The sequence below is a fragment of the Hydra vulgaris genome, chromosome 01 (genome assembly GCF_038396675.1).
Source record: "Hydra vulgaris chromosome 01, alternate assembly HydraT2T_AEP".
NCBI classification, from domain to species: domain Eukaryota; kingdom Metazoa; phylum Cnidaria; class Hydrozoa; order Anthoathecata; family Hydridae; genus Hydra; species Hydra vulgaris.
In genome coordinates this window covers 29,876,185-29,891,930 of record NC_088920.1, presented here as the reverse complement: position 1 = coordinate 29,891,930, position 15,746 = coordinate 29,876,185, and the positions used below count along the sequence as shown (strand labels likewise).

Here is a 15,746-nt window from a genome sequence, read left to right as displayed (position 1 = left end):
CACAGTGTTTCTCCAATGATGGAGAACACTGTGTAGAAGAAACACTCGATCACTGATGGAGAAACACTGTGTAGAAGTAAGAAAAAATTAGATAAGTGTTTTTACTAATTTATTATTGCTCTGTTATTTAAGAACATTGAGCACTCTCTTTGTAGTGTTATAAATTACAATTTACATCTTGCATATTTAAAGGGGCTTGACGATATAGGCTGCATTTGTCCTCTTCTTGTCCGAGCCATGTATATTTATATTAGAGTAAGTTTACTTTATAAACTTTTTGGTGAAACTCACAATAATAATAATAATAAAAGTTATTCGAACAAACTTTATAGTAACCGCAAATTTACAACGTTCTGTAATTTTTATAAGGTCAAGCTAAAATAGTACCTGTAGGTTTCTGTTTATTTTTTAAACGAAAAGCTTGACAATGTCATCCAAAACTTGACAATGTCATCCAAAACTTGACAATGTCATCCAAAACTACCCATTGTCATACAAACAAAAGTTTAGGAAATATTAGTAAAAGGCAAAAAAAACACATTTTGAAATTGAATTGAATTTTTTAATTTAAATAGCAAAACTATAACAGCAACATGATTAACAATAAAAAAATTATTTTTATGAAAAATCACTAATCATTTTCTTGTATATTATATTCAGCCAACTAAAATTAAATGCCAATCACTCTCATTAATACATATATATTTTATAAACAATGAAACAAGAAGTTTGCATGTAAAAAGGAAAAAAATAAACGTGAATAAAAATTTTTTGTAATTCAATTGAAAGAATTAAGTTCATATTATTTAACATTATACCAATGTTGACATTCAAAAAATCAAATTTGAACATCATTCCATCTCTTGACATAGAAGTTTAGCAAAGATATCTGCAATTGGCACCAGCCACTTTCTCTTATTTCAGGAAAATAAATGATATTAAATATTATTTCTTTTTGCGATTTGGTTGAGACTATGGTTAGTTACCAGTGAACACTCAAAATCGTCATTTGTAAATCCATTTCTTGAAAAAAGGAAAAACACAGTTTTTGAATCTTGGAGAAATAATATTTAAAGTAAATGCTATTATAAGCAGCGGTTTTTTTTATAACAACTTGTCATTCTGAGATTCATTTTAAAATGACCAACAACTTGTCATTCTAAGATTCTGTTTAAAAGGACCTTGTGCCCAATGGGTAAGAACGAAAAAGACAACAACAAAAACTCAATTAAAATTAACAACATTGCAATGAATATAGATACTATGAATAAAAGTTGTCTCTTGTTGCTGATTGCAGTGATACTTTTAAATCTATTGAAACTAACAAAGAGATTAATTCTGCTAAATTTGAAGTAAATGTGAAATAAGCAAAAAAGATCAGCAACAAAATAAAAAACAATTATTGCCTTTTTATTATAATTGACGCCTGGTATAAAAATTTAGATAATATCATGTACTTGCATAAAACTTTTTTTTGGACAGCAGACTAACCAACAACAACTTTGAAAAAATAATAGTATTATGCGTAAACTTCTCGTGTATGCTTATTTAGTTCTGTACGTGTCGGGCCTCTTTAAAGCACAACAAGTTGACATTAACAAGTAACATAGTTGATGTCAACTTGTCTTGATATTCCCCTTCCCGCTTATCAACAATTATCAAAAAAAAATTGTCTATAAAAATAAACTTGATATCTTAAACCATGCAAAAGATTGAAATAGAAAAAAATCCTTAAGAAAAAAACGTGAGTGATTAAAACTTATTGTACTACTGAACAATAAGCTTATCATTTGTGACTGGACTCAGAAATCATTTGTGACTGGACTCAGAAGAAAAATAACTATAGTTACTTTTTTTTCTGAGTCACAAATGTTTATGTTTTTATTTTATTTCTCTTGTTAAAATTCTCATTTTAAAATGGAAACCAATTTACAATCTAAATTTCATGCCAAAAATATAACTTTCAATGATAATGACATAAGTATAGTTGAACCTTTCCTAATTAAAAATGAGATACCTTCACAAAAATGATTTATAAAAGCTAAAATCTGATTCAGATATTAGCTTTTATAAGGAGGGCGAGGGAATGGGAAATAAAAGCCCTTATTCAGTGCCGCATTTGTGGCTACGGCTCAATTTGCATTTGTGGCTACGGCTCAATTTGCATATTAAATCTTAATAAAAGTTAAAGTTGTACATATCTACGCTAAAAACTAATTACCTGTTGTAAATTTGTAAATTTATTGATGTTATAATAAGCAAAACTATAATAAAAATTTTTTTTGTTTGATTTTTGTTATTAAAGTTATTGATTTTTTATTTATTTTGTGTGTGTATGGTTATTGAGGTACTTCTAGAAGTCCTTACGTTCTTATCACAGAGCACCGGGGAAGAGTATTTAATTAGAAAACTCCCGTCTCTATTCTTACAAATGTCGAGAGCTGGCATCAAACCTATTATTAATATAGATGAGATGTTTAAACGTTTTTCTTTTACAATAGATTATAAATTCGCTTTCAATCTTTTCTGCAATCAAAAACCTTGTTCCACAGTGCAGTGCCTTTGTTCCATAGTGCAGTTCCTTCGTTTTGCAGAGTAGTTTGTTAGTTCGTGCACAAACATATTTTAACATCATATTTATATAAAGAAATCTCTAATTTCTTCCTTTATATTAGTTTATCAAGTTCTAATAAAAAATTTGCAGAAAGTGATCAGAAATTGTCTAATTTGTTAAATGGTTTAAAAATACAAATTTTTTGTAAACAAGTTTACATACTTCAAGCCTCTTTTTTAGTTCTCCACTAAGACATACAACTATTACATTAAGTTTTTTGGTCTTAAAATTCTGATTAGTAATTGATTCCGATTTATTAATTTCATGATGAAATGTTTTTAATTTTCTTCCTTCCTTTTAAATTCTTTGACAAACAATATTTAGATTCATACGACTTTGAGTTTATAGTATGTGTTTATAGTAAGTTTATCTTGTGGACGTCACAAGTCCATAGGACGTCTTTAAAATATCCAACAGACGTTCTGTGCCCGCTGGATATTTTAGAAATTAAAAATTCTTATAAAGCTTTTATTAAAAGCCTCTATAATAAAACATTTCCAATAATTAGTAAGTATATCAATACAAAATCCCTGCAGAATCCTTGGATAACTCCGGGAACCATAAAACCTTCAAAAAAAAGCAACGCTTTCACAAAAAATTCATAAAAAGGAACTTATGAAAACGAAACAAAATACAGTTAATTCCAGGTAAGTCGAACACCGGTTGTTAATAGTGAAAAAATTAACTGAACATTTTTGATTTACTCAGAAAATAAATGATCGATATTTTGCGCACCCTGCTATTTATTTGGTGGCACACAATCGTTGCCGCAGTTGGTTTTTCAGATTGGAAAAAAGGAGAAGAAAAAATCAAGCGTTATGAAAATTCACTACACCACAAATTGTGTGTAATGAATATTAAAGAAAGAAAAGAAGTAATAAATTGAGTTGATCAAAAGTAAAAGTATCAAGTAGAAACGGAAATAAATTATTGGAAAAATGTATTGACAAGAGTTGTAGCTGTTTTGAAACCCCTTTCTTCTCGTGGAATGTCTTTTAGAGGTGATGAGGACCGTTTTGGATCTGTTCATAATAGGAACTTTATGATAAGCATAGAGCTTATTGCTCAGTTTGATTTCATTAAATATATAAACGCAGTTCATAAGTATAATGGCAGATAATGTTATTCAACAAATGATGAAAGAAAAAATTGAAGCTAAATACTTTTCCATTAGTATTGATTCTATTCCTGACATTAGCCATGTAGATCAACTGTCATTCATTTTTCGGTATGTTCAAAAGAATGGCTGTCCGGGAGAAATTTTTTAGGGTTTTTACCCAATTCTGGTCATAAACCTGAAGAATTAGCAGATGCTGTATTTTTTGTTTTAGAATTGCATGGGTTAGATATTAGGAATTATCGTGGTCAAAGTTACGACAATGCATCTAATATGTCTGGTTGGTATGCAGGACTTCAAGCTCGCATTAAAGAAGTTAATCCTTTAGCTACATTTGTACCATGCTCGGCACACTCTTTAAATCTTGTTGGTGAATGCGCTGTGGACAGTTGTGTTTATACTTCTGAATTTTTTATTCTGCTTCAAAATATTTATAAATTTTTCAGTGCCTCTACATATAGATGGAAAATACTTCAGAAGAATTTGATTAAAAAAGAAAATCTATCACTTAAAAAACTTAAATCAAATGCCAGGTGGTCAGCAAGATCTGATGCAAGTATTATTACCTTTGCGGCCACGGCGCAGTGGTTAGAGCGCTTGCTTTAGAAGCAGGAGATCCAAGTTCGAAACGAACTCTGGACATATATTCGCATCACGGTAAGGAAGGAGGCGTAAACTTCCTAGTTAAATGCATTTCCGCGGTGCTCTGTGACAAGACCGTTAGGTCTACTTGGGGCACCTAAATAACACAATTAAAAAAAAAAAAAGTATTAGTTTAAACAAAAATTGGATTGAAATAATTAATGCACTGTCTTTTATCAAAGGTAATAAAACAGAAAAATCTATTTCAAGATCAGAAGCTAACAGGCTATATTTAAAACTAAACAGTCTTGAAACAGCTATAATGGCCACATTATGGGGTGATATACTAGAAAGATTCAACAAAACTAGTAAACAATTGCAGTCAGTTGAGATTGATTTAGAAACAGTTGTAAGTTTATACGAATCTTTAATTCGATATGTATTAGATTTAAGGAGTACGTTTGGTATCTATAAAGAGAGAGCAATTAATAAGCCGGAACACAAAACATATAAAAAAAAAAACGCAAAAGAAAAAGAAAACTTACTGCAGATGAAAAAAGACAAGAAGAAACAACTTTTGAAATTCGATACTCTTTAAGAATTAATACATATTATGCTATTATTGATAAACTTCATTCTGAACAAGAAAGAAGAAAATTATGCTATAATGAAGCCAATAAAAAATTTATTTTTTTATTTCAAATAATAAAACTATATCCATCAGAAGTTTTAAAAAAAGCAGAAATACTTCAAAATATATATAAAAATGATCTTTTGTCTTCATTTGCTAACGAGTGTAAACAATTCAGAAGTTAATCAATGAGTTTAGCTGAAAACGTAAAACGTAAAACGTAAGACCTAAAACTATAATAGATATTTATAAATGATCAGAACTGAAAAAATTCAAGTGCTGTTTTCTTAGATATAGCATTAAAAATATATTTTTTTATATATTATATTACTTCCGTAGATATAGAATTAAGAATGTATCTATGCTGCCCAATGTCCAAATGCCGAGAGATCATTTTCAGCATTAAAGAGGGTTAAATCTTATTCGTGGTCGCGAATGGCAGGTGATCGTCTTAATAGGTTAGTAATTCTATCTATAGGAATATGCACTTATCATAGATATGAACTTTAATGACAATATAAATACATTTGCAAAACAAAACTCACATAGAAAATCATAATTTTTCTATAGTGATTAATATAACTTAATATATGTTTGTATAGAAAATGTTTTTAGTTTTTAAAAATCACCGCATATCAAAGTTGACAGTTATTCCTAAAAAAGGGCGCTTAAAGGAACAGTGCCCCAGGGCGCCAAAAACTCAAATACGTCTCTGTATATATATATATATATATATATATATATATATATATATATATATATATATATATATATATATATATATATATATATATATATATATATATGTATATATATGTGTATATATATATATATATATATATATATATATATATATATATATATATATATATATATATATATATATTCACGTTTATTCAATTTTTACGGAGTTGTTATACTTAAAAAATTTAGAGCTGTTAGGAGAGAAATCAAATTAAATTTTGAATTAATTATAGCGTGCTTAACTTGCAAATAAGTTTGCTTTCTCTGGCGGTCAATGACTAGCAAAATGTATTCTGAAAATTTGGATTATACTCACCATCACTAAAAGTTCCATCAGAGCCATACAAGTTTCATAAAATATTCCTAACACTTTATGTATTTTGAGGTTCCTATTTGCAATTTTTTTCCTTACATGGCGTAATTGTGTTATATGTTAAATGTTAAAAAAAACATTTTAAAACAATTTTATTTTCAAAATAAATTTAATGCTGCTCATTTTCTGATTGAGTTGACATATTTATGACAAAGAACTTTTTATAAAAAAAGCTAATATTTTATAAAACAAACAGTTTTGACAGTATATAACGGCCTGTTGGTCTAGTGGTATGATTCTCGCTTAGGGTGCGAGAGGTCCCGGGTTCAACTCCCGGACAGGCCCCTTGCTTTTATATATTATTATGACAGCAGGTATGACTCACTCTTTTAAATACATATAAATTTATGAACTCGTAAATTTATTATTTAACATTATCAGGATTGCTATCACAAAGTTTACCAAATAGTTGTTTTTCGTAATAAATTTGTTATAATCAAATAATAGAAGCGTATTGAAATTTTTAAATAAATGAAATTTGACATTTGACATTTGTAAATAAATGAAATATATTTTAAACCTCTCATTAACCCAATAAATCCAATAATTTCACACACGCATCCAACTCTGATTTTCATTCAAAATTAAACTAAATTTGTGTTGAAACATCTAAGGTCGAGGGATTGTTTAACCTCCGGAGATGTTTGCGCCTAGTTAGCCTCAAGTGATTCCCTTGTTTTCCTTTCATAATAGTTGTTATTTATAGATAAAGTTTTTGTTTATAGATATATTTAGTTCTCTCTGATAGCATAGAACACCAAACTAATAACATGAATGGCAATTGACATGCTTCTGGAGCAACTGAGCGCTGTTAAAGAATGCCATAGGATATTCGACTGGCTGCACCTAAAAACTTTATCTATAAATAACAACTATCATGAAAGGAAAATAAGGGAATCACTTAAGGCTAACTATGCGCAAACATCTCCGGAGGTTAAACAATCCCCGGTACTGCTTAACAGGGATAACGGGGTAAAAGTTGCTTCAAATAGTTGGAGACCACTATTTAAGAAAATCATAAAAAAACAGAACAATTTTTATTGAAGTCGTATTTGTAATGACTTCTTTGTGATTTTTAATATTTTATTTTGTAACAGCTTTTAAATTGGTATTTTACATCTGATAATGGTCTATACAAATTAGACCGAAATATCACAAAAAAAGAAAAAAAAGTTAGTTAGAACGATGCTGTTTTTGATGTTTTATAACTTTACGTACTACAACAAATGTCGCTAAATCACTTAATGTACTTCTTATATATTTAAATACTTGGTTTTAGAGTATCTTACGATACAATGTTTATTTCGGACTCCAAAAATGACATGACTTCGACGTGAATTGAACACGCAACCTTCTGATCTGGAGTCAGACGCGCTACCATTGCGCCACGAAGCCTGTGATTATTAATAAATTAAGATTATATCTATAACTGTTTATAAATTTTTGTACCGCGGTCTATAAAAGTTAATTTACTAGTCTTTTAGCGAAAAATTCTCGGCGAACTTTCTAAAAATGAGCAAATGTTGTTGAACGTTTATTAAATTGTGAACTAGAAAAAAAGTTGTTTAGTTATTTAGAACAAAAATATTATTTGTACGTGAAGTCTTTTACTGCAAAGTAATACATTTAGCAGTTGTAATAAAAAAGGACATAATGTTTTTTCAACTTTTTTTTAACCATTTTTGAACCAACAAACCATTTAAAATAGTTTGTTAAACCATTAAACCATTGTTAATTTTGATTCTAATATAGACTCGTGGGAAAGTTGAATGCGTTCTAACTTTGGTTTCATTTGAAATTTAAATAAAACTTAAAGTGAAAATGTAATTTTAAAACTACATTTTAATTAAATAATTGTCTCTTGAAAAAAGATAAAAGTAATTTAATTTGAATTATAAAAATGAATTTTTAAATAAATTAGAAAAATATAAATAAGGATATAAAAATATATCCAAAAAATATAATATAAGAAATATATTAATTAGATAAAAAAGTAAATTAAATAAAATTAGAAAAATCGATAATAGAGAATGACCTCGACGTGAATTGAACACGCAACCTTCTGATCTGGAGTCAGACGCGCTACCATTGCGCCACGAAGCCATATGCGTGTTCGGGAAACTTATATATATAAATATACAAATATTTAACAAAATTTTAATTAGAAAAAATATTTTTAAATGAAAATTAAACAGATCATTTTTCATGATACTTTATGCAATATTATTTTGAAAGTTTTGAATAAAAAGAGATTTTTAGTTTTAAAATATAAAATATTAAAACTCTCATATTTTTGAGACAGGTTTATTTCTTATATAAATGGTAAATAAACTACCTGTGTCTACTTAGGTCATTATTGAACTAACTTTGGTAAATATCAGGGCTAACAATGATTACTAAGTAACTCTTGCACACATATTTACAGTACCATAACTTCAGGCGCGGATCCAGACCATCTAGTAGAAGGGGGAAGTTTTAAGGTTTTTTTGATTACATACATACAGACTATCTAGGAAGGAAGATGGAGGGAAATTTTTTGATTCAGCGGATACAGACAAGAATGGAGAGGGTGCAATTTTCAAGTTAAATGATTTGTGAGCCGGCAAGCCTATTCAGGGCCGCCGAGAGCCGTCACGCCGCCTTTATCAGCAACCCTGATTTATCAGCGCCCTTATTTATTAAAATTTCCCTATATTAGGAGGTTTAGTCACGTGACTTTTTGTTGTATTTGTATTTTGAAAAACTTTATCCAAAAAATGCATAAAACGATTTTAGGTAGGTGTCGAAATATGAAAACCCACTCATAAAAACTACAAGTTTAAATACATATTTTAGTATCGTTTTTTCAGAAAAAAATGTAGAACATTTATTTATGTGAAGACGACATTCTACTTTTGAATTGAAAAAGTTATTTACTTTTAGATGAATCAACTTTGTTAAAATACTAGTTAAATTAGATAATTCATCCGTCTTCACATGAACGTAGGTTTTGCAACTATATTTATTATTAATGTGTATGTAATTTTAATTTTTTTTTAAGGTTAATTAGGTTGAGTTTTTTGTTTTCCAACTGGTGATTTGTAGAATTTTCCCCGTTTTACTAACTTCAGTAAGCGCAATAAAAACTGTGCCGATTTCTGTGTTATACTATTTTTTTGTGGAAAAAAAATGTGCACATAAATGGTTTTTATTAGCATAAAAATATAGATATAGAATAAGTAGGCTGATATATCTAGCTTTAATTGTTTTATAGGTTTTTTTTATTAACTACATCTAAAAAAAGGTTTACTGAAATAACTTTTTTTCAGTTTTATAGTAGATTTACTTACTGATAAGTTATTAGTATTTTTTTACTGATAAGTTATTATTATTTACTTACTGATAAGTAATTATTATTTACTTACTGATAAGTAATTACTGTTATTATTATTATGATGATTATGATTAACCTGTTTACAGCTATTTAAAATCAGTGTAAAAAATAGTACATAACACTTCATGTCTTTTTTAAAAACATCCTTTTTCTTTTAAAAGCTTCACGAATTGGTTCTTGAATCCCTTCATATCAAGAGATTTAAAATCATTTGCCAATTTGTTGTACAACTTTATCTCATTGCTAAAGATAGACTTTAGTCCGCTTTCCTTGTTCTGGTTTTTTAAGTGATAAAATACATAACATTGAGTATGTTATTTAAAAAATATTTGTATTGTTTTGATAAATAAACAACTAAACTGTTTTATTAATCAAATTTTGAAAATTGGAATGCCGTAGAAAATTAGAATGCCGTTGAAATTTAGAAGGCCGTAGACAACTTTTTTTGATGTTTGAGCAAAGCAACTTTGAAACATGAAGAAAACTCCATATTTAAATATGTTCATATATATGAGGAATGAGGATGCTATGCAAAAAATTGCCTTTAGAAAAAAGTGAGGGGGGAATCCCCCTCCTGTGACTGGCCCTGTTATTTGAAATACCACTAAATCATACTTTTTTCAATAAATAAAGAAACGAACGTCAACGTTTATTTAAAAAAAAAAACGATTTGTTGCGCCCTGCTTATAGCAAAGTATAAAGGAAAAAATAGAGAAGAAACTTAACTATGCCAAAAAAAAAATAAAGCTTGTAATAACTTAATAAGTTTAAATATAAATCATGGATTTCATTGGAAGAAGCTATAGAAAAATTTGAAATATGGAAGAATCTCTAAAATTAAAAGTACTCCTTGTTCAACTTAATTTTTATTTTGTCATCTTAAGTGTGGAATGTGACAAAAAAAACTTTTTTTTAAATAAAGTAAGAAGAACCAGAAGAAAAGAAGAAATTCGACTTGGGAAAAATTATACAAAAATCTTACTATTGTCGTTAGAGCAAATTTAATACAAAACAAACAATCTTTAAGTAATTTGAGTAATAAATTTAAACCTTGAATATTACGTTATGTGGCTTTTGAAAACAAAACAAAAAAGAATTGATAGTAAAAATTCAGGATACAAGATTAAATAATTTAATAAACCAACAAAAAAAAACACATTCCTTATCAAAAATTTTTAACAAATCATCTAATTTTGTAGGTATTTCTATTCAACATTGTCTTAGAGAAAAAAATTCTCTTGAGGTTTGTTTGAAATTCGTTCTTTGAAACGTGCACAAGTAGTACAAACTGATCAAATAAGTGGAAAACGAACCATGTTCTATGTTAAGCATGATAATGAACACAGTTCAAAAATTTTGGGTTTAAGTTTACTATCCGAGTACCCCAAAATATCCGAATACCCTAGTATATCCGAGTACCAGAAAAAAAGTTAGTAATTATAGTAAGTGGGGCATCTGGACGCTTCATTTTCATATTTAAAAAAATCTGGGAGATATCACATTTTTAAAAAGTTGACATTAAAAATCTGCTTTAATGTCATTATTTTCGTATTTAAATAAACTTAATATACTGACAGAATAGTAAAGATAACATAAAATAACTTTATATTCCAAGATTTTTTCCTCTTTAATTTTTTATTTACACATCAACATCATTAGACAGCTCTTAGATTGCTCTAAGTTGGCAAAAAAAATGTAAAATATGCAAGAATTAATTTAGGAAAATGGTATGCTTAATAAAGTAGAACATATTGATAGTATATAGGTAATTTAGTAGAATAGCAGTATTGTATGCATAGCCTAATAACCTAATATATAAATAATATTAATATAATAAATACTAAATAAATTATTTTAAAATCGTTTATACTAATATTTCTAATGTACTTTTGAATGAATTTACAAATTTTTTTAACTTAAGATTTTAATAATGCTAGTGTTTTGATGTACAATTGGTGTATGTTCAATAACTTATAAATTAATTGAACTGAACACTTCAGCAAATCTTTTGCTTCTTTCCTTATGTTTGTTGCTGTACTGCAAAACTGCAAACCTGTTTATTACACTTTTCATTTTGGAATGGCGCAATTCAGATGTCTGCTCATTAAACTGCCTAAGGGAAAGGCCACTCAAATTAACAAATGTTTCCAGATGTGCAGTTACTGCATGTATTTTCCAGGTAAAGTTTATTGTAAATATGTTTATCAATAACTTAGTTTCTAATACAAAGGGTATAGAATACAACGATTACCTCTCTGCAATAGTCTTTCGCATCCTTATAACTTTTTGTAAAACTTTCAATTAATATTGAGTAGTTTGGGTCAAGTTTATAGCCAAAAATGCCATGAACAACCTTATTAAACTTTCTAAATGTTCCTTAGAGAGGATAAGGTTCAACAGGCATTATCACCTCAAGTTTGTCGCAACTTATCTAAATATCTCTCTACACGTGTTTCCTTCAAATGTTCCTCTATGATAACCTTTTCGCAGGCATCCAATGCTCTTGACCCAATCTATAAATCCAGACCAAAGTTGCATTATAAATTCTGCCATATAGTTAACAAAACCCATCAGAAGGTGAAGTTCTGGTAATGGAACTTCTCTTATTATACTTAGGGACTTGTCTTTTATCTTAAGCAGGCAAGGATTAATGACATTCTAAATACTTGAAAATAATAATTTTTTATCTTTTTTAAAAAGATAAATTTGTGATGATACAATATACTTATTTATTTATACCTTATACTCTTTCATTCTTTTCAGGAGATCCTGAAAATGAATACAGTTCATAGTAAGCATTCAAAGATTGAAATGCTCTTAATTCTCCAGAAAATAGTTCAGAAGAACCTTCACACCATGCACAGGCATACTTTCCTCCATGAGTCTACAATTTTATATAATAATTCAATTTATAAATATGTTGTTGGGAAAAAAAAAACTTTTCCTAACATAGTTTTTACCTTATATGTTATCTTAAAATTCCTTTTAAAAAAAACACACCGAAATTTCTAGCAATATGCTGATTAACTTCATGTCAGAAGCCAATGAGTACTTGCATTCATGCAACTTCAATCTTTCCACAATCCTTCATGTTAGAATGATTCTCACTCACCATTTCACAATAAGCTAAAACAAGTGACGTATTTGCCCCTGAGTATGATCCTATGGAGCTGCTATCTCCTGCCTGGTCCTTGGTTGGATCAAACAGATTTACTATCACTTTCAATGATCCTACACCTATAAACATATATCTATATACATACACACACATTTATTTGTATATAAATATGTAAAAATAATGTTTTAAAAAATACATTTTCAAAAAGACGGTTATTAAAATATAAATACTTGAATCTATATATATATATATATATATATATATATGTATATATATATATATATATATATATATATATATATATATATATATATATATATATATATATATACATATATATATATATATATATATATATATATATATATATATATATAGATTCAAGATACATATATATATATATATATATATATAGATTCATATATACACATATATATGTACATATACAAATGTAATTCTAACTGACATACAGTACTTATTTCTTAATCTAAATTTTCTTGTCTTCAAAAGTGTTTAAACAAAGTTTGCCTTGTCTATATATATATATATATATATATATATATATATATATATATATATATATACATATATATATATATATATATATATATATATATATATATATATATATATATATATATAGATTCAAGATACATATATATATATATATATAGATTCATATATACACATATATATATACATATACAAATGTAATTCTAACTGACATACAGTACTTATTTCTTAATCTAAATTTTCTTGTCTTCAAAAGTGTTTAAACAAAGTTTGCCTTGTCTAACTTACTTAACGAAGTGCACCAACGAGAACGTAAGCCAAAGGACTATATTTAGTTAAAAAAACTAAATATACTGACAGAAAGTTGAAGTTTTTTAAAAAAAATGTCCATATACTAACTTTTTAAGGTTTTTAATTTAATATTTTTACGTAAATATTATTAGAATACTCAAAGTTGGTCAAAAAAAATCTTAATTTTATTATAGATGGTTATATGATATAAAAAATGGCTTATACCATTCAACATTAGAAAATGCAAAGCTATGCACATGGGCGAAAAAATAAAAAAATGAGCCATATATACACAATGGAATCACAAAATGGTTATCGCAAACAACTCGAAGCCACAGCAAAAGAATGCAATTTGGGTATTATAATATCTAATAATCTTAAAGTAAAGTTACAAGCAGAGCATTCAGCTGGAGCTGGAAATAGAGTGCTAGGGAAACTTAAAGAAGGATTCAGAAGTCGTTGGTTTAGCGTTTCGTATATACTACTTATATTCAACCATTATTAGAATTTGCCGTCCCAGCGTGGTCTCCTCATTTCATAGGATATATAAACACAATCAAAAAATTCAACATCGAACCACAAAATGGATTAAGTCAATAAGTCACCTAAAATACGAGGAATGTTTAACACGGCTTAATTTGACTACCCTTGAAAACCGCCGTACGTGTATGGACCTTATGCAGCATGACAAAATAGTTAATGGAATGGATTCAAACAATTTTGTGGCGCCACAAACCACACCAGCATATCGAAGATCTAAGTATAGTTTAAGAGTAAGGAGCCATGCCTTTGAACTAGCCGTTGAAAAAAATTTGAAACATGAAAGACGTAATTTTTTAACTAATCGATTAGTTAAAAACTGGAATTCCTTATTAACGACACAGTAAACGCATCATCACTCAACTGTTTTAAATGTAGACTTTAATAGTACAGTTTATTTACGCTTTTCAATTTGGCTGGCGCAGCTATAATTGCAAATTTTGTCAGAAAAGAGGGGTCCATGTCTGCCCTTCTCCGTCAATAATTAGAAGATACATTTAAAATAAATTCTTACCTCGAACTGTTTTGCAGTGCAGTATTGTGACAGAGTCTATTACAACACATCTGAGAGACCTGCCACCTAAAAGAAAAGAACTTGAAACAAAATATAGTCAATTGTTTGATGATACAGATAATTCTAGTATTGAAAGTTCAGAAGATAAAAGTACAAGTGATGATTACACACAGGCATTGAAACGAGCAAAGATCACCGGTAAAATGCTAACTAAAATATCTGAAAATAAAGGGTATCCAATAAGCTGTACGGCAAAGATTGCAGAAGCTATACTCAATGCAGTTGGTGAGACATGCTGATCTGCTGTCCAAATAGCATCTAAAACACTCGTGCATGAATTAAGCTTGATTCGGTCTTATATCGACTCTTCTGAAAAATGTGGTGTTTATATTTTGATGGTAAGAGCATAGACAAATAACTTTATGATAGCACTTGCATTGTGAGCAAGTCTAAGTCTTTGGTTATATCTTTGAAAAATTAGAAAAGGCAACTCTGTTTCTATTTATAACATTACACAGTATTATCATCGTGTATCATTGTCGTTGACTTCATGTTCTCGACCTGATTCTTGAGCATTTTATAAACTCAAAGTTTGATTCCTTATCAACATTGCCTAATATTAATTACTAGTTCATTAGTTAGTTGATTTGTAACTACCATAATTTAATTGGAAAATACCTGGTCTAGCGGGCCAGTTATTTAAAGTAAAAAATATGACAGGAATGATTTTACGGAGTTGGATTTGTTATATAAAGGATATAAGTCTTATTGAGACTTAATGAATTTAACCCCGATTCATTTTTTCTAAACCAGGACTTATTTCAAATGCATGATGGAGTTCTAGAGCTATCTATTGCTTGAAATATATGCTTTTGACTCAGACAAAAAAAGAATCAATAATCGAGGTGGGCAATTTTATTGTAGATCACTGGGCCAAACTATGATTCTCTTGCAGAAGAAATGTTGAACGATTCAACATAATTAAAATTGGCATTAACTGGTAATTGTCTTGAGGGTTTGAAAAGACACTCATGACAATTATCAGTTCCAATTACTAGCTCTGACCCTATAGCCACAGCACTGTTCGTAAGGTCTATTTAGCCCTATGTAAATTTGTTACTTTGTTTTTTTTTTAACTAATATTTTAGTTTATAAAGGTCATTCGTTTTAAAAACAAGACTTTTAAATCTGTCGTAACAATTGATTTCAAAAAAACGAGTTTGCGCAGAAGGTTTTTGAATCTGTTAGGGTTAAAATTATTTTTAAAATTCTTTTTATAATATTTCTCCACCAGTAGCAATAAGACAAATTGATTTTTAGAATAAAATGTAAAAAA

At 28.3% G+C, this 15,746-nt stretch overlaps 3 non-coding genes across 3 annotated transcripts; 1 reads left to right on the top strand and 2 right to left on the bottom strand.

Moving 5' to 3' along the window:
• Positions 1-6,274: 6,274 nt before the first annotated feature.
• trnap-agg (transfer RNA proline (anticodon AGG)) lies at positions 6,275-6,346 on the top strand. Its single transcript has one exon. It is a non-coding gene; the product is annotated as a tRNA-Pro (tRNA).
• A 1,038-nt stretch (positions 6,347-7,384) lies between these two features.
• trnaw-cca (transfer RNA tryptophan (anticodon CCA)) lies at positions 7,385-7,456 on the bottom strand. Its single transcript has one exon. It is a non-coding gene; the product is annotated as a tRNA-Trp (tRNA).
• A 636-nt stretch (positions 7,457-8,092) lies between these two features.
• On the bottom strand, positions 8,093-8,164 carry trnaw-cca (transfer RNA tryptophan (anticodon CCA)). Its single transcript has one exon. It is a non-coding gene; the product is annotated as a tRNA-Trp (tRNA).
• Between the last annotated feature and the right edge of the window lie 7,582 nt (positions 8,165-15,746).